We start from the raw sequence: 27031 nt of genomic DNA on the forward strand, positions 1-27031 counted from the left end.
CAAGAATATTAATTTATTAATGATTTAATTCAACCGAACCACATGGTAATTAAATCTCTTTGGCCAGCCTAAGCCAATCATAGTGCATAGAAATAGCACCAAGAAGGTGATCGTTTGAAAGCAACACATGTTAATCTATTATCAGACAACAACCCTGCCTTATCATTTACGCTAGCACATGTACATTGTATGAGAGGAACTATGTCCAGAAGATTAAGCAGTTTCAAGAATTACATAAATTAAATTATTATTGTAATTAAAGGAATTGTATTCTACTGCTTGCCACTGACGTCATGTTTACGTCACAAGCGTTCTACCAATGGCAAATTTTTATGCAAATTATTACATCGAGATTCTGAGAAGCAAGGTCTAGCCAAGAAGCTTAGAGAAAAAAGACAGCACTTCCCTTTTGAAATCCTCACCGTGCAGATCTCTTTTATAGTTACCAAGACCTATTTGTGAAAATTTCTTGTTCGATTTTAAATGTTCTATTTGTGAGCCGATATTTTAGGCTGTTTGCTGTTCTATTTGTTATTTGTAAATTTCTGTTTTCATCAATCGATAAATTTAAAAGTTTAAAGTAAATTATCCCTTAATTAATTCGGTGAAGGAGATATTAAATTAAAATTCCCCACGTGCTGAAACCGAAGCCTGGATTGCCGCCGATCAAACGATTTTTGATCTAAAGAAGAAAACCACGAACGCCAAGGAAATTCACGTGAGTTATAAGTTTTAAAAGGGGCCCCAATCTACGCTTCGAAAAATATTTCAGTGCAGAAACATAAATTTTTTCTTCGTTAAATTATTGGCCACGCCGACAAGCGCTTTAGCATTTAAGAGTCTAGAATTTATTCATATTAAATTTATAAGAATTGTAGTTGATTGACTATCCTCCGCTGCCTGAACCACGACCCCGAGCAACTTTAAAAAATATTTTTTTTATAATTCATTTTTTTTTTCACTATTTTTTCAAAACTGTTCAATTTTATCAATTGTAAAATTCTGTTGAATCACGCATGGTATCATGCAAGCACAAGAAAATTTTTAACTATTCTATTAATGCTAAATTATTATCAACCTGTAAATCAAATTCTGAATCTGCACTGTATGATTACATATTTTATTGTAATATATTTCAGTTTTGTTAATTCGCTTTCTGAGTTCGATTATTTCTTAAGCCTGTCAATTATTGTGTCTGATACGTTCTATATCATCAAGAACCGATCGAATACGATCATTAGAATAATTGAATCAAGCTGGATATTGGAACAGGTCTAAGTGGATGTAGCGAGTGGGGTCAGATCGAGATATTTATTCTTTGTCCTTACCTGCTCATACATCAGCTTTTATCTGTTACCTACCTCGACTTAGGAACGAATGCATCAATTGTACAGCAGAGGCAGCCATAGATCATATAAATTCCTACAATAGAGCTTAAAACCCGACAAGACTCTGTTCTCGAAATATATTCTGAACGATATTTGGTTCAAATACCGTATTTTAATCCTTCAGAACTTATTAGAGACGCAGTCCCGTAAATTATCTACATCGGGATTTTTGCTCGACCTGTATGATTTTGTATGCTCATTCTTCACAGGTAATAATTTTAAGGTATCCGTATTCAGTGTTTAGCGTCCGCTACACTACTTGTAAAAATTTCATCATTATACAATCTGTCATTAGAAGAATCAAGGGTGAGCGAGCGTTTAGGCCTCCCGCGATTCCGACAATTGTATGAATCTTGTAGTGAATCAATCAGTCTGGTGTTCACTCAGCGTCCACACATGCATTGCAAAATTTATAGCCTCTACACCATTGACTCAGTACAAGATTCACCCTACATGTGTGAAGCCGTTAAAAAACGCACCACATGATTTGCCGGCCCAACGTGAGGCATTTAGATTCAGCACTACATGATTTGGCAAATCTCTCTACATATGTGAGGCGAGTAAAATACCGCACCACAACAAGTATTTGTATGTAATTTTTGGCAATTAATTCAATTCAATTCAAGAAAAAAAAAATAACAATTTTCGCCTGTAATAATTGCAAATGTTTGACAGTAGTTGTCTTTTGAGTATACTATGCGATTTCTTCTTGTTAGATCTATGGTCAAATCATTTTAAAATTCTCATGATATTGTTGATATCTTGAATCTTCATTCTCTTCCACTCCATTTTCTTTCTTCCCCTACAATCTACAGTTTTTTCAATTTCTTTACTCAATTTTCTCTCCTCATTCTTTCGCCTTTCGTCTTTTACTATAAGTTCTGCTTATATATTTTTTTCACTACATAGTCCTTTAAATCTTCTTATCAGTATTACTATGTTGTTGGAAAATAGACTGTCATCTTGTTCTGTATGGTTTCAACTCCTTCCCGTCTATACTATGTTAATTAATGTGCATTACCAACCCAGGAAGTGAGAGAAGACAATAAAACGTGTTTAATTCGATGGGCTCGGATGTACAGCGTAATAATTCGCGTATGTTACGCTTTCAACACATCTTGTCAAGTGTGCAGTGCAGTGCGCATGTGCAGTAATCATTTCTCACTCACTATCATTACCAAACTACTGTAAAGTACTGCATTCGTCAAATTTGCTAGATGAGAACCATGCACCAATATTTTAAGCAAAGTTAAATTAGCTGTACCAATATCAAGTGCTATTCAAAATTTGTTGTAATTTGTTGACGTTGTAATATGTTTCTGACAATAAATGATTGATTGGTTTTTTCTTCTTCAAAAGGCTTTTGCGAGTATCCCTGGATCGCTGCTCACATAAATAGAGAGCAAGCTGGTGATAGCAACGCAACAGGAATTGTTACTTCACAACATACTCAGTCTAAAAATATGTAGTCCATAGTGAGGTAATAACAACACACCTATTGAAAGATGTGGAAACTACGAAGATGCTCCAGCTTATTTTGTGTTGCCATCACCCGGCTGCTCAATGTATGCTTGCAACCTAATCTTTGATTCATAAATGACACATAACAGAATCTAAATTTCCAGTAATAAGAGGGGCAAATTTTGGCATAATAAATTAAGAATTTACAGAGGATGATGTCCTTATAATCTGCAGGATTATGTGTTTGTAATGAGGATGATGATGATGATGATGATGATGATAGATGAGACTGGGTTACAGTTTTAGGTGGGTTCCGATTCCGAACCACCAAACAAGCTCAATTGTTAAATTCAATAAATCGTCAAAAATATAACAGAAAAAAAAACATATCTGAATGAGACAAAAGTTGAAATTATTGAGAATGATTGGACAGGATTTTTAGACACATAAATTCACTGCAAGGTCTCAAATATTCAAATGCTGCAGAACTATTTTGGAATATATACACAATTTTAATTTGTAATATTATAATAAAATTATACTTGGAATATACTAGTCTGGACTAGAAAAAGAATAACTTTTAATAGTTATCCTAGTAGAAAAATCTATACTAACATTCACTCTAGAATGTCAGCATTGTTGTTATTTATAAGAAATGCTAAAAGATTGGAGTGAATTTCACTATTTTAGTAAAATCTACTAGCAAAGGTCTACTAAAAATACTAGTAGAAGCTAGATACTTTGTCAAAATATTCAAGTAGAAACTAGAAACCTTGATGTTTGAATGACCAGTACTGAGCAGTGAATTAACGACAAAACAAGTTAAGAATTTCAAGGTGGCTTGTAATTTGCTAAAATAAATGGACAATTTACAGTTGTCGTGTTCAGGCTAATTGAGTGAAAACTTATTATTGGCCAAGGAAAAAATTACAACAATAACTACTGACAGGCTACAGAAGATGACTGGATTCAATTTGGAAATCAATCCAGATGAGTACAGATTACTTGAAAAAAGAAAAGAAGGAGATTGAGTAGCAGTAAGGGAAATAGCATGATTGGAATTAGATTAGAAGAGAAAATGGGAAAGGAAAATAGAAAGAAAAATAAAATAATTTAAAAATTGAAATTAGTGAGAAAAATAGAAAAAATAGGACGTGAAAAATAGAAGATAAAATCGGGTGCGGCAATTTATTTGAGTAAGAATTTGGAGAAGTTGAAAAAATAGTGAAAAGAAACTGTTAGAAAGATTGGAAAATTTGAAAAAAGTTATTAGAGAATAAGAAGGGTGAAGAGAAAGGAAGAGGAGAAGAGTAAAGAATACAAGAAGAGAGAAGAGTAGAAGAAAGATAAGAGGAAGACATAAAATTATTTCAAGGGAATAGGATGAGTAAAAGAGGATAAGAAATAAAAAAATTCCTACCTTTAAATCGTGAATAGAATTTGTATAGAATATTCAAAATATTAATAATGCTAAGAAAATTTTAAAGTGAATAAATTACAAAGAACTTGGGGAATAGGGTTGGAACAGATCAGGAAAGCATGTGAGATAATTATAGAGGAAGGGATAGACGATAAAAGAGGAATAGAGGATGAACGATGAAAGAGGATAAGAGAAGAAGAAGAAGGAATTGGAAAAGAAGGATGAAGAAAACAAAAAGATGAATACAATTAACCACTATCTCTCCATACAGCGCACACTATTCACTGTTATAATTCGGTTGTGCTTAACTGCTCATGTGCATCACTTCACTTGAAATTATCATCATCATCATCATCATCATCATCATGATCATCGTACTCATCATCATTGATAAGATACCCTTAAAATCAGCAGCAGACGCATTATGAATGTGAAAGAACTCTAATTCGGAGGTTTGCTGTCATACTGTTTATTTCTTTGTCTATTTATTACTCTTTTCACTATTCTCTGATCTTCCTTTCCTTCTTGCCCCCTCATTTTCTTCTTTTATTCTAAATTCTTCCTCGTACTATTCCTTTCACTCTCTATCTTCTTATCTGTCTTTTCCTTCAATTTGTACCTCTTGTTCTTCAACGTCTACTTCCTGTTCTTCTTCCTGTCCTACTTTTTGTTCTTCTCATTCCTCTTCCACCTCCTTCATACTGTTATCTTTGTTCTTCAATGCTTTCTTCTTCTGCATTTTCTACTTCTTTACATTCCCCTTCTATTTCTTATTCAATTCCTTCCCTCTAGATTTCGTCTTCTTTTCTCTTTCTTTACCTTACTAATTCTTCATTTTCTCCTTCTACTTGTTCTTCTGCAACTGCTAGCGAACTTATTTTTCTTTCCGGCAGTGCAATAACATTTTGGTAATGTTCATGACACTTCCTGTACCTCACACCTCCACATGTTTTTCGTTTCATTCTATTTACCGTATTCTTATCATCTTCTACTTCCTCAATACTATACCGTTCAACGAGCTACAGGTAACGGTAATTGTAGTGGGAGCAGGCATACGCATAGTAAGTTTGTTACTTGACTCAATTTGGAAATTGTGTATTTAGAGTGGGGCCAATTGCCAATATCCATATTCATGCTGCAAAGGGACTTGCAGCAAATAGGGGATGCTGATAAACTAAGAACGACTAAAATAATTTTTGGTAGGTCTATCCCTGTACTCCGTCCAGGAGTATATAGATTTGACAAATGATATATTTTTAAATTTAGCATTTTATTGAAATTGTAATCTTATGCTTGAGATATTACTTGATTGGTAATTTATTTTCTTATTTGAAATTGTAATTTTATGCTTGTAACCTGATTTATTGTTGTATTTTGTTACAGATGTATTTGTACACTTCATGAATAAAGATATTTTCAATTCAATTCCCAATGAATAATTCAATGGGATTTTCTGCTAGGAATGATAGAAAAAAGCTGGCAACATTTGATTTTATGTAGTATAGTGCAATGCTTACTGATACTACCAATAGTTTTGTAATAAGAAAAGACTATTGCTGGCTTGCGCCAACAAAGAAGTAATGCTCTAATCCTGGAACAGTTTTGCAAAGTATGTGAAGCTGATTTAAGATTAAAATAGATACTGTTGGTTCAAACTGCAAGCCTACAGATTTACAATAATCGAATCTAGTAGCCAACGAAAATTACACGCTAATATTGTAATATCTACAGACGATATTAGAGATTCATTATTTATACTATACAGTATTTTAATATCCAGGTAAGTTATTCAATTTTGCTACTATTTAACTTGAAAAAATGTTTGCAATAGACCTACTGATGACCTACTAATTATAGTCAAAATATCTACTATAGGCCTATAGTAGATAGTCTAAGGCCTTGTTGCAAGTACCATTATTATTTTAACCATCGGAAAGTGATCTCATCTAACGAAGGCGATTTCAAGAGAACCAATGAGTGAATCGGACGATAATACCAAGACATCATTTTACAGCAGTTAAATGGGCTATAGATCTATATTCGACGTAAAGACGTGCTTATAAACGCATTATAAATTGAATTATAGACGTGCTTAATTTTTTGAATTATATTAAATTATAGACGTGCTTAATTTTTTGAATTATGAGTCGTGAATATTGCTTATATGAGGTGGTTTTGATCAACAATTTCTTTGCAATATTTTTCAAGATTACTAGCATCAACAAGCTGAATGTAGCTATTTCGTATTTATAATTGTGACTGCATGAGTCACCTCGATAATAATAGATGGAACTATGAAATTAAACACACCATGTACCATACACATTTTAAAGGATCAGTCAGTAGCTAATATTGCACATGCATTATATAAGGTATTTGTATGATATTCTACATAATTAGCCTACATATGCATATCATATTGCAATATAATTTTTCTAGAAAGTTACATGAGATTAACTTTAAAATATCAACTTTGTTCGAATGGAAAGCATTGATGTAATTTATTAGGTAGGTATCAAGTAACTTTTATAAAAAAATTTCGTCTGCTGCAAAAAATGTATAGGTATTGTAAGGTATTTATGGAAGTAATTTTATACTGTAGTCAAAATTGAAGAATTGTCAAACATTGAATTGATTTTATAGTCAATACATCATAAACATTGAAAACAATACTAATTGGTTGAGAATAGAGCTATATCTGAATATCCAATGTCGTAATCACTGCCAGGATTTCCTGGATAGATCGTGTCAAATAATTTTGTGTTCATCAAAAAAATCGTCTAACTAATACAAGCTCTTTGAGCTACTTTAATAATGAGCTTTATTTAAAGCAATCCATATTACTATACCCGGTTTTTCAATTATTATCTTTATTAACTAACACCAAATAATCAATTTGTGCAATAAATCTACTAATAGGTAACTTTAACATATTTCAAAACGGGATTATTTTATGGAGTGATCATTGATTCTACAATAATTAATTAATATAATATTTATTATCCTATCGTACCTGGTCCTCATAGCGCAGATAGCGCTTAACCTAACCTCAACAGCAAGGAGTTTAATTTGACCTCTCATAGCTCAAGTGGATTTTGTTTTGTTTCACTTAGCCAAAACAATTACTAATTCTAATGAATCCAGAAATATTGTAATCAAGTGAAAAACTACACATTGTTATAGGGATACTATTATTATTGCAAAATCAGCAAACATGTTATTCAGGGGCTTAGGAATAGACACCGGTATCTTGTTAACAATTCAGGCAGGATTATTATTGTGAAATTACTAGTATAACTCTCTGAAATTGATCATATAATTAAGTTTAGTTCAAATTAAGGTTTAGGAGCGAGAAAATGAACACATTTTTAAGATCTAAAGTAAACAATGAAAAAGCTTGAATGGCAAGACAACTTGAAGATGCAAAGATAAAAAATATCAATATAAAAACTCACTTTTTCGACAGGTTTATTGCAGGCTCTGTTGTCTACCATTGCATTGCCCTTTCCTTTGTCAAATGCATGGAAAATATTTAAACCACTTTCAGTATCTTTATCAACGTTTTCTTCTGTAAACAACATATCAGAAGTAACAGAAACAAGACTCCTTCTCTTCAGAAGACAAAGCTGAAAGCAAGACAGACAGGCTGAAGCTGAAGAGGACACTAGCGCTCATAGCGGGCATAGGAAAAAGCATAAATCCGAGGCAAATTTGCCTGCGAAATTTTGAATTTTGGTGTTGATATCATTCTGATAGTATGAGCACAGAATATTCTTATATTTTACATTTTTAAGTATAGGCTACTGTCATCCTGTCATAGCCTACTATATCTAAAGTAAGCCATGATTCTGTGGTATGAGTAGTACTTTCTTGGTAAGTACTACTGTAATCGTATTTTATGAAAAAATAAAACAATCAAAGTAGGTACCTACTATTTTTTAAATAAATTAAAGTTGAAAAGATGCTACTTAAACTTTTTATTATTAATTTTCACTGATATCAATGGCGTAACGGCTAATGATTGATGGATGGGGTTTGGTTTCCAAGTTACAAACCCCCAATGAGCCCAAATAAAGAAACACAAATCCAAATATCCAACATCTAAAATCTGTATATCTACAATCAACTCAAATAATCTTATTCAATATTCAATCTCAATATTGTTTTCTGAACGTTGAAAAGTATCAAACTCATTCAAATGATATGGAAAATTGGCTACCAGCAATAATTATAGCAATTGCATTGTTAATATAAATTGAAAGAAACCATCCCGTTAATGCCTAAATGAGTAATCCAAACATAGAGGAAACATAGTTACAATAAAAAAACTAGCAAGAAAAATCTGGTGTGGTACACTCACACAACTTTCCTTGTTCATTGAACTGAAAGCCTCATTCTTAAAGGGAGAATAATTTAAGGGAATAACATAATGACGATTGGCGGCAACATACAGTATTTGAAATTACGATCAGACTACTGTGTATATATTATAGTTGTATTCAGAGTAATTTTTCCTTTGTGTGGATTGGGAAATTCGATGATTTTTACTTTCCTAGCCCTATTACCATAGGTAAGGAAAGTATTGCTCTCCGAAAAAAATTAAGGTACCCCAATTTCTAAATTTCTAAACGTTTTAAGGTCCCCTGAGTCCAGAAGTGGTTTTTGGGTATTGGTCTGTATGTGTATGTGTATGTGTGTGTGTATGTGTGTGTGTGTGTGTGTGTGTGTGTGTGTGTGTGGTGTGTGTGTGTGGTGTGTGTGTGTGTGTGTGTGCAGGGGTGCCCAGCCCCCCCAAGGGCAATGGCGCAAGCCCCCCCCAATCCAAGTGTAATGCCCCCCCCAAAGTATCCCAATTCCCAACCCTTTAGTTTTTTGCATTAGTCAGTGTAAGACAATAAAATTCACATCTTACATTCTAATCTTCCAAAGGGCATTATTTACCTTTTTTCTTGTGAGGAATTCTTTCTGTTTTCATAATATTGTAAAAATATATACCATCGTTTCTTATCTCTTTTAAAATAGAAATAAAAAATCTTTTTAATATTATTTTTGAGACTAGCAGTGCACCCGTTCTTGTTCGGGAGGAATAAAAAGTACTACATTACATCAGGAAAAAACTACATGACAAAAATTTTAGTAGGATATTAAAAGATAAGTAAGGAAGGCTTTGCTTTTTAAATGTAAAGGTTACTTATAAAAAGTTGAATAATAATATCATCGATATTCTTTTATTGCAAAAGAATATTGCATAGCAATTTTGGTGAACATTCATACAATTTTGGAACGATTTTATTCATACAATATATAATATCGGCAAATTTAGGTATTCTAAATCCTATACTATAAAACGAGAAATTTCTGTTTTGATGTTTATATATTTGTATTTTACCGGATCTCGAAAACGGCTCTAACGATTCTCACGAAATTCAGAACATATAGTATGTTTATAATATAAAAATTCGATTGCACTAGTTCTCATCCCTGGGGAAACTCGCTGAAGGACATTAAAAGAATTTATTCATCCTTGGAAAAACAGCTGATAATTTCGTCGTCTGTTGATGATGGAAGTGAGTGAGCGAGTGCATGTGTGTGGGACTCAGACAAAATTATGACTCAGCTGTTGAACTTTTGTACCTAATTCAATCAGGTACTTAGTGGCAGTTGTACAAAAGCCGGTTAAATTTTAATCCTGATTAATTCCAGTAGAACCAATCAGATGAGCTATCTTTTCGAGATGGTCTTCTGTGATTTGGTCTCGTGAAATTAATCAGGATTAATTTAACATGCTTTTGTGAGAGAAATTTTTGCATTCCTCTGCGAATTAATCTCAATCCACTGTGATTAGGTAGAACCTTTCTATATGAACTATGAATATTTATTATAATTTCTTCTTTCTTAATAATTTTTATATGCTTTTGTAGGTACCCCAGAGCGGAGCTCGGTGCCCCGATATTTATCATAAATTGGAACAGGTTGTCACTGATGTTGTGTTGTTGGTAGTATTTACTTTTAACATTACAGGAGTAAATAATAACACAAGTCGAACAAAATGTATCTTCAAATGGTTTGGTTTTTGGAATAAAGATATCATCTGAACAAGTACATTTTGTAAATTCTATCTATTAATACCAAATATCGGGGCACCAAGCTTTGCTCGTTATTATTCATTGATAAACAGAACTCAATTCTTTGAAATGATTGGGGAAGGACTAACAGGCACAGCCCAAAACTGTTTCTTCCTCGAATTTTGATTTATTCACTATAAAATTTATAGTTGGAATATTTAATATTCCAAAAAGTAGGTTATGTTTCATAGACTTGAATCCAAGTGAAATTTTCAGTCCAAATATTTGAAAACATAAAAGTTCTAATTTAGATTGTTTACATACCAAATAATTGAATAACAAAATAACACTCACTAATCACTGTAAAATAATGATTAACTTTCAATATTATGATATATACCATCTCATGTCAACAAATCAGATTACTGTATTTTGATCGAGTCAATTAAAATTTCTAGATTTCTCGCGAGATACGATGAGCTAATTGATTACATAGCTGATCTCCCACACAGGCACACGCATCTTCTGTTATCGACAGACGACGAAATCATCATCTGTTTTTCGAAGGATGAATTATCCTTTTCATGTCCTTCAGGGAGTTTTCTCAGGGATGAGACCTAGTGCAATCGAATTTTGATATCATAAACCTACTATATTCCGAATTTCGTGAAAATCGTTCAGACTATAGAATTGTCAGACTATAGAATTATTCATCATAGATCAGCTGACAAGTGATTACACAGATGTGTGAAGCCAGTCTATTGCTGTATTTCCATAAGGTCTATAGTTTCAATCAGGTACTACTCTTGTGGATGAGAATACTGCGTGAGGTCTACTGTTCACAGAACTACTAGTATAATCTATAAGGATTAAGTTATCAACACTTTGTTAATAACTTTTGTGTAAGTAGCATTTTCTATATAAAAATTGAACTTGAACCACTTTGTAAAACATTGGAACAGTCAAGAAAAAATTTGAAGAAACTAAACTTATAAAATTATATACATATAATAAAATAACGAAATTTTGTTTAGCCATTATAATTGTCATGTTATAATACTGGAAATCTGACTGCCAAAAGCTGAGCTTTGGAAAACAAGTTAAAGGAAGGAACGCTGGAATATTGAGAATGTGAAGGCCAGCACTATCTAGCGTCGAAAAAAGCAACTATAGTGAGGTCCACGTTATAATGGCAGTGAAGAAAGATATGAGAACAGCGTTGCCGATTCTCTGACCTGCTACTGCCTTCTATAGAGAATAGATGATACCGGTATATCTGATGTATATCTGATAATCTATAAGGATTAAGTTAAACACTGTTAATTATTATTAACACTGTTAATAATTCTTGTTTGAAATAATCAATAATTATAATTACTGGTATATGAAAATATAATATTATTATTATATTTCATTCATTGAGAAAATAGATTCTTCATTGATTAAATAATACATTTCTAATCAAGATGAAATATTTTGTTAATTAATTGTATTTCTACATTGATAAAAAACGATCTGACAACATTGCGGAGCTGGGAAAGGATAGCGCTATCTGGTATCTGCTTTATCAAATGAAAGACAAGGATAGCAGCACCAATGCTAATCAAATACTGCCATTTTTACGTGGAACTTACTATAAGGGTGTGATCATTTAGGATGTGTAGCCTATGGGGCTGTTAAATGTTATGTTTTGAATGTAATATAATACTTTAATTCTAATACTATAATAAATACTAAAACCCTATTTCTCCACGAAATGTAATTGAACGTTGTCTATAAAGCCCTAATTTATTTATCAATTTATAACATTCTAACTTCAAAACTATTGGAAAACTATAGTAAAATTAGTAGGTTGCTGAAAAATATGATTTACACAACATAAGTTTCTGTATAGCCGGTTCTGTTACAATTTTGCGAATTGTAACTTGAGACTTAGCCTTAATAAAATATTATGTGAGAAACAGATTTACAAAGCTTTTTGAGTTTCATCAATTCATGGTTTTTGATATTCTTTAATCTGATAAACATAGCAAAGCAATCACTATCCCAACAAAAATGAATTTATTATTCTATTCATGTTATCGTTTTCATGAGATGTTAGTTACGATTTCTGACGGTAGGTTGTGCAAGCATGCATGTTTGTTACCCAAGGTCTATACAGGCATAGCCAACTCTAATACAGTCAGTCACTCTGTATAGCTACTCTATATTAGAGGTGGCTATGATACAGGTCATGACACTCGTGTTCCTTATGGAGCGGCCATTATTTGGGTTCTTTATGACGGTACATTTGAAATATTCCAATCTACTCATAACAAAATCATGCATTATGCTTTTTAAAAACAATATTCTAGTTCAGATAATATGTAAATTCAGGTTTTCCATTTTTAATAATGAAATTTCAATAATAATTCAATAGTTCATTTTTTTATTATTGAAAATTGTTCTTATTCTTGTAACTTGTTATGATTCATAAGGCATTGAGACAAAAGGCAAACCTCAAAAAGAGTTTGAAGTTCCCAATCTAAAAATCAACAATTCAGTTCCTAGTTGGAATAAAAATATTATTATTCTGTGGGAAGAATTTATCATTCAAAGCCAAGCAATAATCCTTGAATAATATAATAAGATAACACATCATGTTGTTCAATCTATAATGATAACAGCTGATAAATTTGAAAATTGGTGAACTAGAACCCCAAAAAATGGCGATTTTGAAATTCATCACGGGATTGTGTCATGACCTGTATTTATAGACCTTGTTGTTGCCTTACTACCACCATATAACTACATAGACAAGGGTTGGATCTGTGATAATAAGGTTTGGTACTTGTTACTCAGTGGTGCACGTCCTTGAATTAGGGGAGGGGGACTCAAAATATATTTTGGTGAGGGGGACCCAAGGAAATATGGGGTTACCATGCTTTGAAATGAATTCACATCTCAGAAATTTTATTTCTTCAGCGTACGGCTTATTAGTATAGATATCTTCTCGTGAGATAGATAGTCTCTTGCCATTCTACACCCAATAGAAAAAATATGAATGTCAAAATATATTATTATTTATAAGCAGATATCCAAGTTCGTAATATAAGACTTGGCTTCCTTAGTCGACCGAATTTTTGCAGGATGTTAATATACATAGTATACTTAGCCTGGAATCACAGAATACTCATCGTCCCCCACTCGCTCACCCCCCCCCCTGAAACCTCAACCCTTTTCTCCAGTTTGTTTGTTTCAGTTTGTTACCGTATACTATTTGAGAGTGGTCATAGATAAAATAGTGTATTCAACGGGTTCATCTTCTATATCTTCCACTATTCTATCTATACTGTACTGTTTACTGTATATTATTAAGGAAGGGATTTGCTTATGTATGTACGGGATACAAAATACATGTTTGACGCAGCAGCACGTCTGAACTACTGATTAACTTGAAATTTCGCATGAAAGTTTTTAATTTACCGACGATGGTTATAGTATGCCTGTTTACATTTTTTATAGAATAATTTCAATTTGAATAATTGAAACAAATTTATTCTGTTCGTGATACAAAGTTTATGTGAGATAAAAGTCCAATCAAATTGTTATTATATTGTATATTATTAAAACAGTAAATAATTATTAAATTCAGTCTATTTGTGCTTTAAACAGACCCTTGCAAAGCACGGGTTACCTGCTAGTTCTTTATGGATGAATTCATTTGGAATCGGATTATTCATATTGAAGCACCAAACAGCACACAGAATAAGTTGATGATGGAAAATGATGAATTTAGAGCGAGATTGGGAAGTAGGATAATGAAAAGGAGAAAATAAAATAAGAGAATGATTTTGAATGAGTACGGTAAGGTGTTGACAAAAGACAGAAAGAGGGAATTGAGAGTTTTTCAGCTGATTGAACTGTTTCAAAATTACTTATCGATTTTGAACCCCCACCCACACTTCATCTCTTAAATTGACGAACTTTTTCATCGTTAGAGGAGCGAAAAAATATTATATTCATTGGTCAATAGAGTTCAGAAAATTACAAAAAACGCCCATAATAACTTCGTTTTTCTATTTCTCGTATCGTTTGTAACTCTCTATTTCTCTCTCACCATCACGCTTGTTTTCCTCTCTCCATTATTTCTCTTGATCTTTCATCAATTTCTTTAGCTCATTGGAATTTCCATCATCGCAGTTATGAACAATATTCGACGTTTCTGTTCAATGTTTGACTTTTTGAAAGGAAATAACTTTTTTCATTAGTGAAGATATAACCTCCTTGTTGAATAATATTTTGACTGATTCAGTTAAAACAATTCACGAGTTGGAGTAATTCAACTAAAAACAACTGACGCAACTGGAAACTGTTTCAAGAGAGATCCTTCATTTTCATCTCAAAAGAACTATGTTCTTTAACTTTACAAAATCTTTCGAAACGGCGGCACTTTCAAATTGACATTATGATGTATTCTATATATATACTAGTGGTTCTGTGAACAGTAGACCTCGCGCTTAGTAAGTTACATTGACCTGTTATGTATTGTTTTCTATAGACCTTATACAAATACAATAATAGACTGGCTTTTCCACACATCTGTGTAATCACTTGTCAGCTGATTTATGATGAATAATTCTACAGTCTGATTTTTACTTTCCTTGCCCTATTACCATATGTAAGGAAAGTATTGCTCTCCGAAAAAATCTGGTGTGGCGCACTCACACAACTTTCCTTGCCGTTATGAAAATTGATCACCTGACGCTAGTGCTCCCGCGCATCTCAAGTCTACTATTATCAATTTGAGCCAGCTGGTGAGAGGGCAATAACGCTGGAGACACACATGAGGTCTGCTATCTTTTCATAGTGAATGATTTAATAGAATCAACAATAATTTGCAATTGAATAATCACATTTTCTCGAATTTAAAGCATATTTTCAATTTTAGGTGAAAATGTTACTGAACATTAATTGTAGAGATTTTCATGCTCAATCTACTCCACTTGAATTTTTTTGTTTAAATTGTATCTGAAGCCTGATAATTGGGAATCTAAAATCGAACTTTGCATTGATGGGGCGGAGCTCCTGAAATTTTACAGATATGGGACTTGTAGCAGTTGATAGAGCTTATCGATTACTATTTTAGGTATGAATTTGATCAAAATCGTTGGAGCCGTTTCCGAGAAAATCACGAAAAACCCTGTTTTTGACAACATTTTCGCCATTTTAGCCGCCATCTTGAATTGCATTTGATCGGAATTGTTCGTGTCGGATCCTTTTACACACACACACACACCACACACACACACACACACACACACACACACCACACACACACACACACACACACACACACACACAGGCCAATACCCAAAAACCACTTTTTTGGAATCAGGGGACCTCGAAACGTATAGAAATTTACAAATTGAGGTAGGCCTACCTTAATTTTTTTCGGAAAGCAATACTTTCCTTACCTATGGTAATAGGGCAAGGAAAGTAAAAATAAAAGGGAAGTAGAATCTAATTTTTCTACGCGCATTGATACGTTCTGTACACTCCAGCCAAATCTGATTGTTTACCAAGTATTTGATCGGCGCTAAAAAATATTTTATTCAAAATCTCCACGTGGTCTTTATTAAGATTATAAAAATTTGTGATTGTTGTAGAATGTATAAAACACTGTAATTAGAATAAAATAAAAGTCAAGGATAGAAATATTTGTGTTTAATATAGCAATATGTTCTCGTACTGTGGACTACTTGACAGTATTGAATAGCGTCATCGCGGATTATTTGAAGTCCACCAATAAGAAAAGATATTTAAATTTTATGCAAATTTAGAATCGGAAGTATCGTCGAAGGAGAATAGGGGAAGACCAACTGCCCACTTGCTTGCCAGAGATCGACCAAGACGCCAACCATCACGAGAGCAATAGACTGTTTCCCTTATAAAAATTAAATTTTATTTATTGCCAAAGTTTAAGAATCAAAAACTTTTAATGAGTAATAAACCTAATTCAGTGAAGTCGCTCTATGACGTGAGTTATTAATATTCAAATATCCCCATTGTAGAGGACGATAGTGGCCCACCAGAAAGGCATAGGACATACGAGGTGAATCCATGCCACATCTTTAAAATTTGTGAAAAATCTTGCACATGAGTTACAGAATAATTTCTTGAGAGGGCCCTCAGTGCAACGAATAAATAGAATTTCCATAAAGCTAGCTCGTCGAAGGTTTTACTTAAAAATCAAGCTTGATTTAAACATAATCGCGCAAGTAGTATAAATAGGGGAAAAGTCATATTTAGAATACATATGACAACTAAATGTCAAATTATATAATATCACTATTTGAAATTATCAAATATGCTCAGTTAATATATTTAAATATCAGTATTATTAGCATAATAAGAATTATAGAAGATCAAAGTTCATAAGATAAATTATTTATCTAAATTCCACTGATGGCCGAACTTATACCCTGTGATTTTATATTTAAAGTATCTAATATTATTGTAATATTGAATTATGAAAGTCGAATAATTGAGCTATTAATAGAAATCTGTAAAATGTATGCTGATATGAAAATCATGAAAGTTATTAGTGGATGCTATTAAGCAGAACAAGAGTTTTAATTGAGCTATCTGTGATATTTTCTTGTGTATTTTCTCATATGTTATTTGCTCTTATTGTTTCATATATTATTTTTTGCTGTTCCTATCCTTCCTTCCCCAGGGCACAGCGGACCGTTGGCTGCCGTCCCTATCCATCCATCCTCCTAGGGTACAGCGGCCCATTGTCTGCCATCCCTATCCATCTATCATCCCAGGGCACAGCGGCCCATTGGCTGCCGTCACTATCCTTCCATCCTCCCAGGGCAAAGTGGCCCGTTGGCTGCCGTCCCTATCCTTCCATCCTCCCAGGGCACAGCGGCCCGTTGGCTGCCGTCCCTCCCGTCTATCCTCCCTCTTCCTACTATACTGGAGCGGAACCGAGGTCGTAAGGCCAATACAAAATTACCTCGAAGTGGTGTCATCAGAGTAGAGAGCGACCTTCACGCCGTCAGAAGCACCAGGAAGTGCTGTCCACACCAGCTAAGGTACAAAGAAGGAAGAAGAGGAACGTCGACTTGCCTCCTTCCCCCGCCCTCAATACGACTGTTCAAATGTTTAAATGTTTTGTCACAAAGTAAAATTGTGACGGGAAAATGTTGCAAAATAAATATTAATATTATTAAAGGATGCTCGGCTATCAGCAAGCTAGCTGACCGCGGAGATAAAGAGGGTACCGATGGCACACCATCTTCCGTGCATCGGGAGGATTCTTGCCGCCTCTGGAGGCGCCGCATTTCCATCCCCACCACTTTGGGAGAGTATTTAAACGCCGGACGAGCCCCAGACCACTAGCATTCTGCTCCCAACCTTCCTGCTCTTTGTAGGAAGCCGTCGAGCTAAGTCGTCCAGGAGCAACACCTGGGTATCAATCACCTACCTCTGAAGGTACTCAGGGTGTATGTGATAGTTAAAATGTTTAAATGTTAAAATGTTAAAATGTTAAATGTTTAATGTTTAAATGTTAAAATGTTAAAATGTTAAATGTTTAAATGTTTAAATGTTTAAATGTTTAAATGTTTAATGTTTAAATGTTTAATGTTTAAATGTTTAAATGTTAAAATGTTAAATGTTTAAATGTTTAAATGTTAAAGTTTAAATGTTTAATGTTTAAATGTTTAAATGTTTAAATGTTTAAATGTTTAAATGTTTAAATGTTTAATGTTTAAATGTTTAAATGTTTAAATGTTTAATGTTTAAATGTTTAAATGTTTAATGTTAAATGTTTAAATGTTTAAATGTTAAATGTTTAAATGTTTAAATGTTTAAATGTTTAAATGTTTAAATGTTTAAATGTTTAAATGTTAAATGTTTAAATGTTTAAATGTTTAATTTTTAAATGTTTAAATGTTAAATGTTTAAATGTGTAAATGTTTAAATGTTTAAATGTTAAAATGTTAAAATGTTAAATGTTTAAATGTTTAATGTTTAAAGTTTAAATGTTTAAATGTTTAAATGTTTAAATGTTTAAATGTTTAAATGTTTAAATGTTTAAATGTTTAAATGTTAAATGTTTAATGTTTAAATGTTTAAATGTTTAAATGTTTAAATGTTTAAATGTTAAATGTTTAATGTTTAAATGTTTAAATGTTTAAAGTTTAAATGTTTAAATGTTTAAATGTTTAAAGTTAAATGTTTAAATGTTTAAATGTTTAAATGTTTAAATGTTTAAATGTTTAAATGTTTAAATGTTTAAATGTTTAAATGTTTAAATGTTTAAATGTTTAAATGTTTAAATGTTTAAATGTTAATGTTTAAATGTTTAAATGTTTAAATGTTTAAATGGTTAAATGTTTAAATGTTTAAATGTTTAAATGTTTAAATGTTTAAATGTTAAATGTTTAAATGTTTAAATGTTTAAATGTTTAATGTTAAATGTTTAATGTTTAAATGTTAAATGTTTAAATGTTTAATGTTTAAATGTTTAAATGTTTAATGTTTAAATGTTTAAATGTTTAAATGTTTAAATGTTTAAATGTTTAATGTTTAAATGTTTAAAGTTTAATGTTTAAATGTTTAAATGTTTAAATGTTTAAATGTTTAAATGTTTAAATGTTTAAATGTTTAAATGCTTAAATGTTTAAATGTTTAAATGTTTAAATGTTTAAATGCTTAAATGCTTAAATGCTTATATGTTTAAATGTTCAAATGTTTAAATTTTTAAATGTTCAAATGTTTAAATGCTTAAATGTTTAAATGTTTAAATTTTTAAATGTTCAAATGTTTGTATGTTTATAATATGTTGCGCATTTACGGCGAAACATGCTAATAGATATTCATGAAATTTGACAGTTATTAAATTGCGCGTCGACGTATATACAAGGTTTTTGGAAATTTTGCATCTCAAGGATAATATAAAAGGAAAAAGGAGCCTCCTTCATACGCTAATATTATAGTAAAAATCTGGTGTGGTGCACTCACACAACTTTCTTTGCCATTATGAAAATTGATCACCTGATGCTAATGTTCATGCGCATCTCAAGTCTACCTACTATTCAAAGATTTGAGGCAGCTTGTGACAGGGCAATAACGCAGGACACACACGAGGTCTGCTATCTCTTTATAGTGAATGATTTAATAGAATCAACAATAATTTGCAATTGAATAATCACATTTTCTCGAATTTAGAGTTTATTTTCAAATTCAGGTGAAAATGTTACTGAACATTAATTGTAGAGATTTTAATGTTCAATCTTTTCCATTTCAAATTTTTGGTTTAAATTGTATTTGAAGCCTGATAATTGGGAATCGAAAATCAAACTTTGCATAGATGGGGTGGCGCTCCTGGAATTTTTTCAGATATGGGACTAGTGGCAGTTGATAAAGCTTATCAATGACTATTTTAGGTGTAAATTTGATCAAAATCGTTGGAGCCATTCTCGATAAAATCACGAAAAACCCGGTTTTTGACAACATTTTCTCCATTTTAGCCGCCATCTTGAATCGCATTTGATCGAAATTGTTCGTATCGGATCCTTATAGTGTAAGGACCTTAAGTTATAGATTTCAAGTCATTCCATTAATTGGGAGATGAGATATCGTGTACACACACACACACACACACACACACACACACACACACACACACACACACACACACACACACACACACACACACACACACACACACACACACACACACACACACACACACACACACACACACACACACATATATACATACATACAGACCAATACCCAAAAACCACTTTTTTGGACTCTGGTGACCTTGAAACGTATAGAAATTTTGAAATTGGGGTACCTTAATTTTTTTTGGACCTTGAAGAGTTATGCATCTTTAAGCTGGGTTTACACCAAAGTTATAAACAAAATGTTAATAACTTAATCCTTATAGATTCTATTAGATTGAACTCAAGTTGACAAACACACATGTTCATCATGTGTATGATAAGTTATGTTCAATCTAATATATATATATCTTCTATAGTTATAAAATTCTTATCTCACTGACTCACTGACTCACTGATCACGATTTATGGAAAACTACTGGATGGATTGCAACAAGACTTGGAATATAGCTAGCTCTCTTATACGTCCTAGGTGCTCACTAAGAAATCTTTTGGCGATATTCCAACTCTAAGGGTGGTTTTTAAGGGTTTAAAGTTCATCTTCTAGCATGTATATTCTTCTTCTCCCTATCTCTTAATTATAATAGAAATGTCCACATCATATGTTATTTTAGATCTATAATTTAGAGAGAGTACCTCTTCGAAACAGTTGTTACCTGGCAACTAAATTAATAGTTTTGACAGGTTGGTATTAAGTTGAGATGACTTCATTAGGTTGGCACCAAGTTGAAGAACTAATCAAAATGCATTTATCGGGAACAAAGTGATTAGGCACTACTGTTTCAATAGGAGCTATTCCTGGGAGTATAGATACGAGTAGTTTTTATTTTCCATAAAACAAACTTTTACGACGGGAGTTGCTTCTATCAATTGATCCTGTTCCATCAAGACTAATTTAATTTTGTTTGTATTCCGATCGCGATAACTGCTTAAACAATTTCGATGAAATTTTAATAATGCAGTATGATATATGGAGGGTATTTTTAAAACCTCAGAAGTGTCCGTTGGGGAATGTGTTTGCAAAGAATGAGGAAATTCGGCCAAAATTTAACTTGGGCGAAAGAAAGGGTTTATTTATTAAAACAGCCAAATAGCTGTTGTTCCTTCTCCTAATGTAGAAATTAATATCTTCCATAGAAGTAAGGCGCTTTTCCCATGCATCAATATTGTTCTCAAACATTGATTGTTTTACCATAGAAAATAGAAGGTAGCTTTCGTTATAAATATTGGAGAATATGCATAACAGTTCGTTGACTGTCAGTATTTCTCATTAATAGCATCGATGCTCCCCATTCAAACAATGCTGACACATTGATGTGAATCTTACTATAATTGGTTACTTCAGATGAACTTCCTATGTGCTTAGTTATATATATTTATTTACAAATAATTAATTAAAAATCAATTAATTCTAAACACCGATGACATCACAATTATTCGAAACAGAATAATGTCTTTAGAGCATGTAAGTCTTCAACCTGAGGACGCACAGAACAGTCATTTTCTTTTTAGTCGGGCGTGATGAATAAATATTTGGGCGGTTATGGAGCAGCACACACTCTTGTCTACTATCTATACCGACGGCTGTTGGATGACGCGATGATTATAACAGCTGATTTTATTTCTGTGTGTTGCCAGCTCACAAAATCTTCTCCCATAAGGATTACATGTAAACTTTGAAGGACTGTAGGAAAGAGTCCTGAAGTCGGATTATAAATTTAATAGGCCATAAACCTGGTCCTGAACATAACGAACACAACTGAAAAAAATCAAATTCGGTGCACACATAAAAAAGTTATTGAATGTCAAAATTTGAGGCTCGATTTTTATTTATATAGATGTTATAAAATTATATCAAACCTCATTACAAACATTTTATATAATAGAGCATATAGTCTTGTAAACCATCTTGTATACAAGACACAGTAATTCAAACAGAATTACAGCCAACTCAATAAATCTAGTCCTTCGTCCTATTCCACAAAAGGTTATACTGTACATTGTTCAAATAAGTGTATATTCTGAGCAAAAGTAGGACAGAGCCCTGGCTTTCCAAAGCAATCAGAGCTGGCTAATTAAAAGATTAAGCATACAATAAAGCAGCCAGGCCTGAGGCTTCTGAAGTCCGTCCTACTTTATTCAATATTTGCATTCTCTTATTCCACACAAAAGGCTGTGTTTTAGTTATTATTGTCAAGTTTGTTTAAAATGTTGTCCTTTGTGCGGTTATCCTTCCAGAGTTCAGGAGATGAGGGAAATGGAATGAAGTATAGGAGAGTGAGTAAATAATAGAAGAGAGAGAGAGAGATTTCGATTCAGATTACTTTATTCATGTGTTTAACAAAACAAAATTCAACTTACGTTCTAGTGTTAAAAATAGTTACTAGCAAGAGGAAAATAACATGATGAATTACATATACAGACTGAAGAGTTTCATAACAATATTGAGCAAATATGATGAAATTAGCGAATATTGAGGTATAACTTTAATGTTTTCACATGAAACGGTGAAGTTTGGACCATTCCCAGAAAGGGTATCGAGGATACCCTTCCCTTCAGCACTGTGAATGAAAAGATTGATTGATTTATTTATCACATGCAAGGTCTTGAAAAACCTATCGCATTTATAACATTACAACATTGCGAATTACAAAATGATAATAAATTAAAAATATCATTCTAAATATAAAAAAGAAGAAAAAATAACTGAACTAAGTTAAAAATAATTGAAAAATATAAAAGTAAGACAAAAAAGAGAGAGAGTGTGAGACAGAGTTTAGATAATATTAGAGTTCTTTAAATATTGTGATGTAGTTACATAAATCGGCGGTGCTTCAACAAATAATTTTTGACTCTCTAAAATCTGAAAATGATATAGAATAATATCCTTCCTATTAACACACGACCGGGATAGAAAGAGAGAGAATGCGAGAGAGAGAGAGAGAGAGAGAGAGATTGGATTAGAGTTCTTTAGCCTTGTAACAATATTTTCTGGCTTATACACTAATTTACATTACGGCTAATTAATCAACGAATTTTACAAAGTATGAAAAATCAATCATAAAAATGAAGATTGAGCACAATTTAAATAACGATAATATAATCGGGGAGTCAGAACTAGGGGAGAAAAAACTACAAAAACATAACAAAAGCAAACTTAGCAAAGTAAGTATATAAACATAAATGCTTCAACAAATAATTGTTGACTCTCTGAAAAGGATATAAAATAATAAGCCCGTTTAAAACATTATTTTTCATGGTGTGAAAAGGTAATGTTGATTAATGACTTTCCAAACTTGACATTTTCAGTTCATTTTTGTTTTTATAATTTTCAAATAGTGTACTTCTGAAGTGCTATTTACATTTGATGAACGTACATTATGATGCTATTGTAGTATTGGCGAGCAACAAAACTATCATATCCATGATATGGATTCGCATTTTATGTGAAATATTGCTGCGGTATCAAACAAATGTTTGTGATCATAAACTTGAAGAATGTATGGAGCTTTAGCATACACTCCTCAGTTATTTCCCAACCTTCAACTGCATTGGTTAGCTGTGATAATGGTGAGATAACCAGAAGAATGGTGGCGTCTCTGCATGGGAATTCATGTGAGTGGAAAGTGGTTTGCAACGAGCTCTGCTTGTTTTCTTGGTATGGACACGAGTGGTGCAATTCGTTATGCCAATGTTAGATCTGCCCATGTGGCAACTGGCTTTTACACGTTGAATACAAATAATCACCATGTATTTATTACAATTTTGGAACATCATTCTCATTTTACTTGCATGATACAGGAATACGAACACAATGGAGGACCCAGCAATTATTTTCAAATTATCATGATAGAAGAGGCAATGCATCCGTATGGTGTCACTAACGCACCACTCAGTACCAAGAAGTTCAACATTGAGAAGAGTGAATGAAGAAGATAGTTATATGATAAGTTATGATGATGTAGTGGATACAAATATTTTTTCACGATTTCAACCTTCTCTACAAATAACACATTTCAAAGGAAACCTGAACGATTGTACCTATAAAAGCCCCCTCAGGTACAGAAACCTATACAAATTCAATTGATGTTTGTGGATTAAAAGCAAAAGGTTGCCTTGTATCCACGATGTGGGTGCTCCTGTAGTTTGCAATGATGTCGTACATGATATGTTGTACAGAGTGGAGTTTCCGGACTGTCTAATGAACGTAAGGGGATGGCGCCAGGACATGGGTGGGAAAGAAATTTATGAAAAGAAATTCCCACACCTGTCAAATAAACCTTTTTCTAGTGAACTTGCGATGTATGGGTTTCTGGACATCAGTATCTACAGAAGAAAATTTGAGAAATTTCTGAAATACGAAGGTGTCTATGAAGAAGCTGAGGATGTATTTTTGATAAATGAAAGTATTAACTGGTGTGGTGCTCCGATTAGTGCAGAGATCTCACTTCCGACCTGGCCGTTTCTTGATTGGAGGAGGTCGACGCTGGTTTTCGAGGAGTGGCCAATCACCATGGAGACAACCACTCTACCTGATGATTATTTATTTCCATGAAGACAATGCACATGAAAATTGTCCTGTTAGAAGGGGAGGGAGTCATACTGGAAGCTGACAATCATGATTATTCGAAAGTTCATATTATCGAGGATATGAAATGTGAATACAGTCACACTGACACTATCCATTATGCTCTGGAAATATGGACTGTTTTTCTCATCAACCTCTTCATTATTTGATTTTGTTGTTTTCATATCAATGTTACCAAAAATGCACTTTTACGTAGATTTTGAAGGGAACCACAAAGATATTTCAATCTTGCTATCAAATTATGTTCATTCTAGTTGGAAATATCCTTCTCACCAATTTTTGTTCAGTTCTTCATGTCATTCCACTTTGCTATCTATTTTACAAAGAATTTACTTTTGCTGAGATTATGAATACAGAGAACACAGGTAATGTAATCAATCATGCTATAGAATCTTACTCAATTATCCAGTTATTTATTCCTTAGATTCAGCTTCTAGATTTTTTTCTTAATTGTATTTGAATTTCACCAATTGTAAATTGTACTTGGACTTCAACAATGATCACCATTAGCAAATAGAATTACACAGTAATTTAAAATACAAGAGAAAATAGTTCAAGTCAATGTTAACATTATAATCTCAGCATAACAGTTCAATTATCATTAATATATACATCAACTTGTCTACCTCACCATATATCCACACTCAGATAACTACCCATTTCCAATTTATATGAATCAAAATGTAGGTTATCTAACTTTCATTTTTCAAAAAATAATTCACACCCTCCGAAGCCTGAAAAACTAGCAAATTTTGAATCAAACAGATATTATTAAAATCCAAAATCACCAAAATCTAGAATAATAATTTAAAAAGAAGAATAAATTTTGAATGAAACTAGAAAATTTTGAATGGAACTTGAAAATTTTGTATGAAACTAGAAAATTTTGAGTCAAAAACTTAACGATAGTCATAGAAAACTACAGCTGATCTGATATAATATGAGAGTCAAAATCCATGTCAGGAATGATAGAATAATAATACAGGTGTGATAAATTGACGACCTATCATCATCTGCTTTAATGTAAAAAAAAAATCTGGTGTGGCGCACTCACAAAACTTTCCTTGCCGTTATGAAAATTTATCACCTGACGCTAGTGTTGTCGCGCATCTAAAATCTACTATTCAAAGATATGAGACAGCTGGTGATAGGACAATAATGCTAGAGACACACGAGGTCTGCCATCTCTTAGTAGTGAATGATTTAATAGAACCAACAGCTGCCAACAGTTTGCAATTTAATAATCACATTTTCTCGAATTTCAGGTTTCTTTTCAATTTTAGGTGAAAATGTTACTGGACATCAATTGCAGAGATTTTCATTCTCAATCTTTTCCACTTGAAATTTTTTGTTTAAATTGTATATGAAGGCTGCTAATTGAGAATCTAAAATCAAACTTTGCATAGATGGGGTGGAGCTCCTGAAATTTTTACAGATATAGGACTTGTTGCAGTAGATAGAGCTTATCAATGACTATTTCAGGCATGAATTTGATCAAAATCGTTGAAGCCGTTTTCGAGAAAATCGCGAAAAACTCTGTTTTTGACAACATTTTAGCCATTTTAGCCGCCATCTTGGATTGCATTTGATCGAAATTGTTGATGTCGGATCCTTATAGTGTAAGGACTATACCTTCCAAATTTCAAGTTATTCCGTTTACTGGGAGATAAGATATCGTGTACACAGACTCACATACACTCATACACAAACACACACACACACACACACACACACACACAGACACACACACACACACACACACACACACACACATACAGACCAATACCCAAAAACTACTTTTTCGGACTCAGGGGACCTTGAAACGTATAGAAATTTAGAAATTGGGGTACCTTAATTTTTTTCGGAGAGCAATACTTTCCTTACCTTAATAGGGCAAGGAAAGTAAAAATATTATACTTGTGATATATTGCTCTGTATTAGATATATAGATATATTATACTACAAACTTGCTCTGATCTGTCAGCATTAGTTGAGTTAGGAGAATTGATGTTATTTATTAGGAATGCTGACAGTTCGTAGTGAATCTACATAACGGCTTTGTCATAGAACTCGAGACCCCCTGGGTTGAGAGCTCGCTCATGAACTGTTGTATTGATCTCTGAGGTCCGAAACTTGTAATTATACAGAGTTGGTGAGAATTATTATGGAAACAGCTGAATATAAATATATCTTTTACAAGTATGATATTACAGTAGTAAGGTTCCATGGAGTCATATTCTAATTGAAAAAAAGACTTTCTGTCGCTTCAAAACTTTTGTCCGTCATCTTGGATCCGTCATATGGAACCAGCTTCATTTTGAATCCAACTTAATTTTTTCAAATTGGAAGGTGGTCATGTGATACATGATTTCCATACAGAATTTCAAAGGAAAATTAATGGCCAAGCCCGCACATCGAAATATCAA

At 32.7% G+C, this 27031-nt stretch overlaps 1 protein-coding gene across 1 annotated transcript in view; it reads right to left on the bottom strand.

Annotated features, from left to right (window-relative positions):
- Positions 1-7904, bottom strand: part of LOC111048487 (coronin-2B) — a 51524-nt gene extending 43620 nt beyond the window's left edge. Inside the window, 1 exon segment of the mRNA XM_039435094.1 lies at positions 7725-7904. The gene's annotated coding sequence lies outside the window, so the exon portion shown is untranslated.
- Positions 7905-27031: the final 19127 nt, after the last annotated feature.

Source organism: Nilaparvata lugens, chromosome 8 (assembly GCF_014356525.2).
Source record: "Nilaparvata lugens isolate BPH chromosome 8, ASM1435652v1, whole genome shotgun sequence".
NCBI classification, from domain to species: Eukaryota; Metazoa; Arthropoda; class Insecta; order Hemiptera; family Delphacidae; genus Nilaparvata; species Nilaparvata lugens.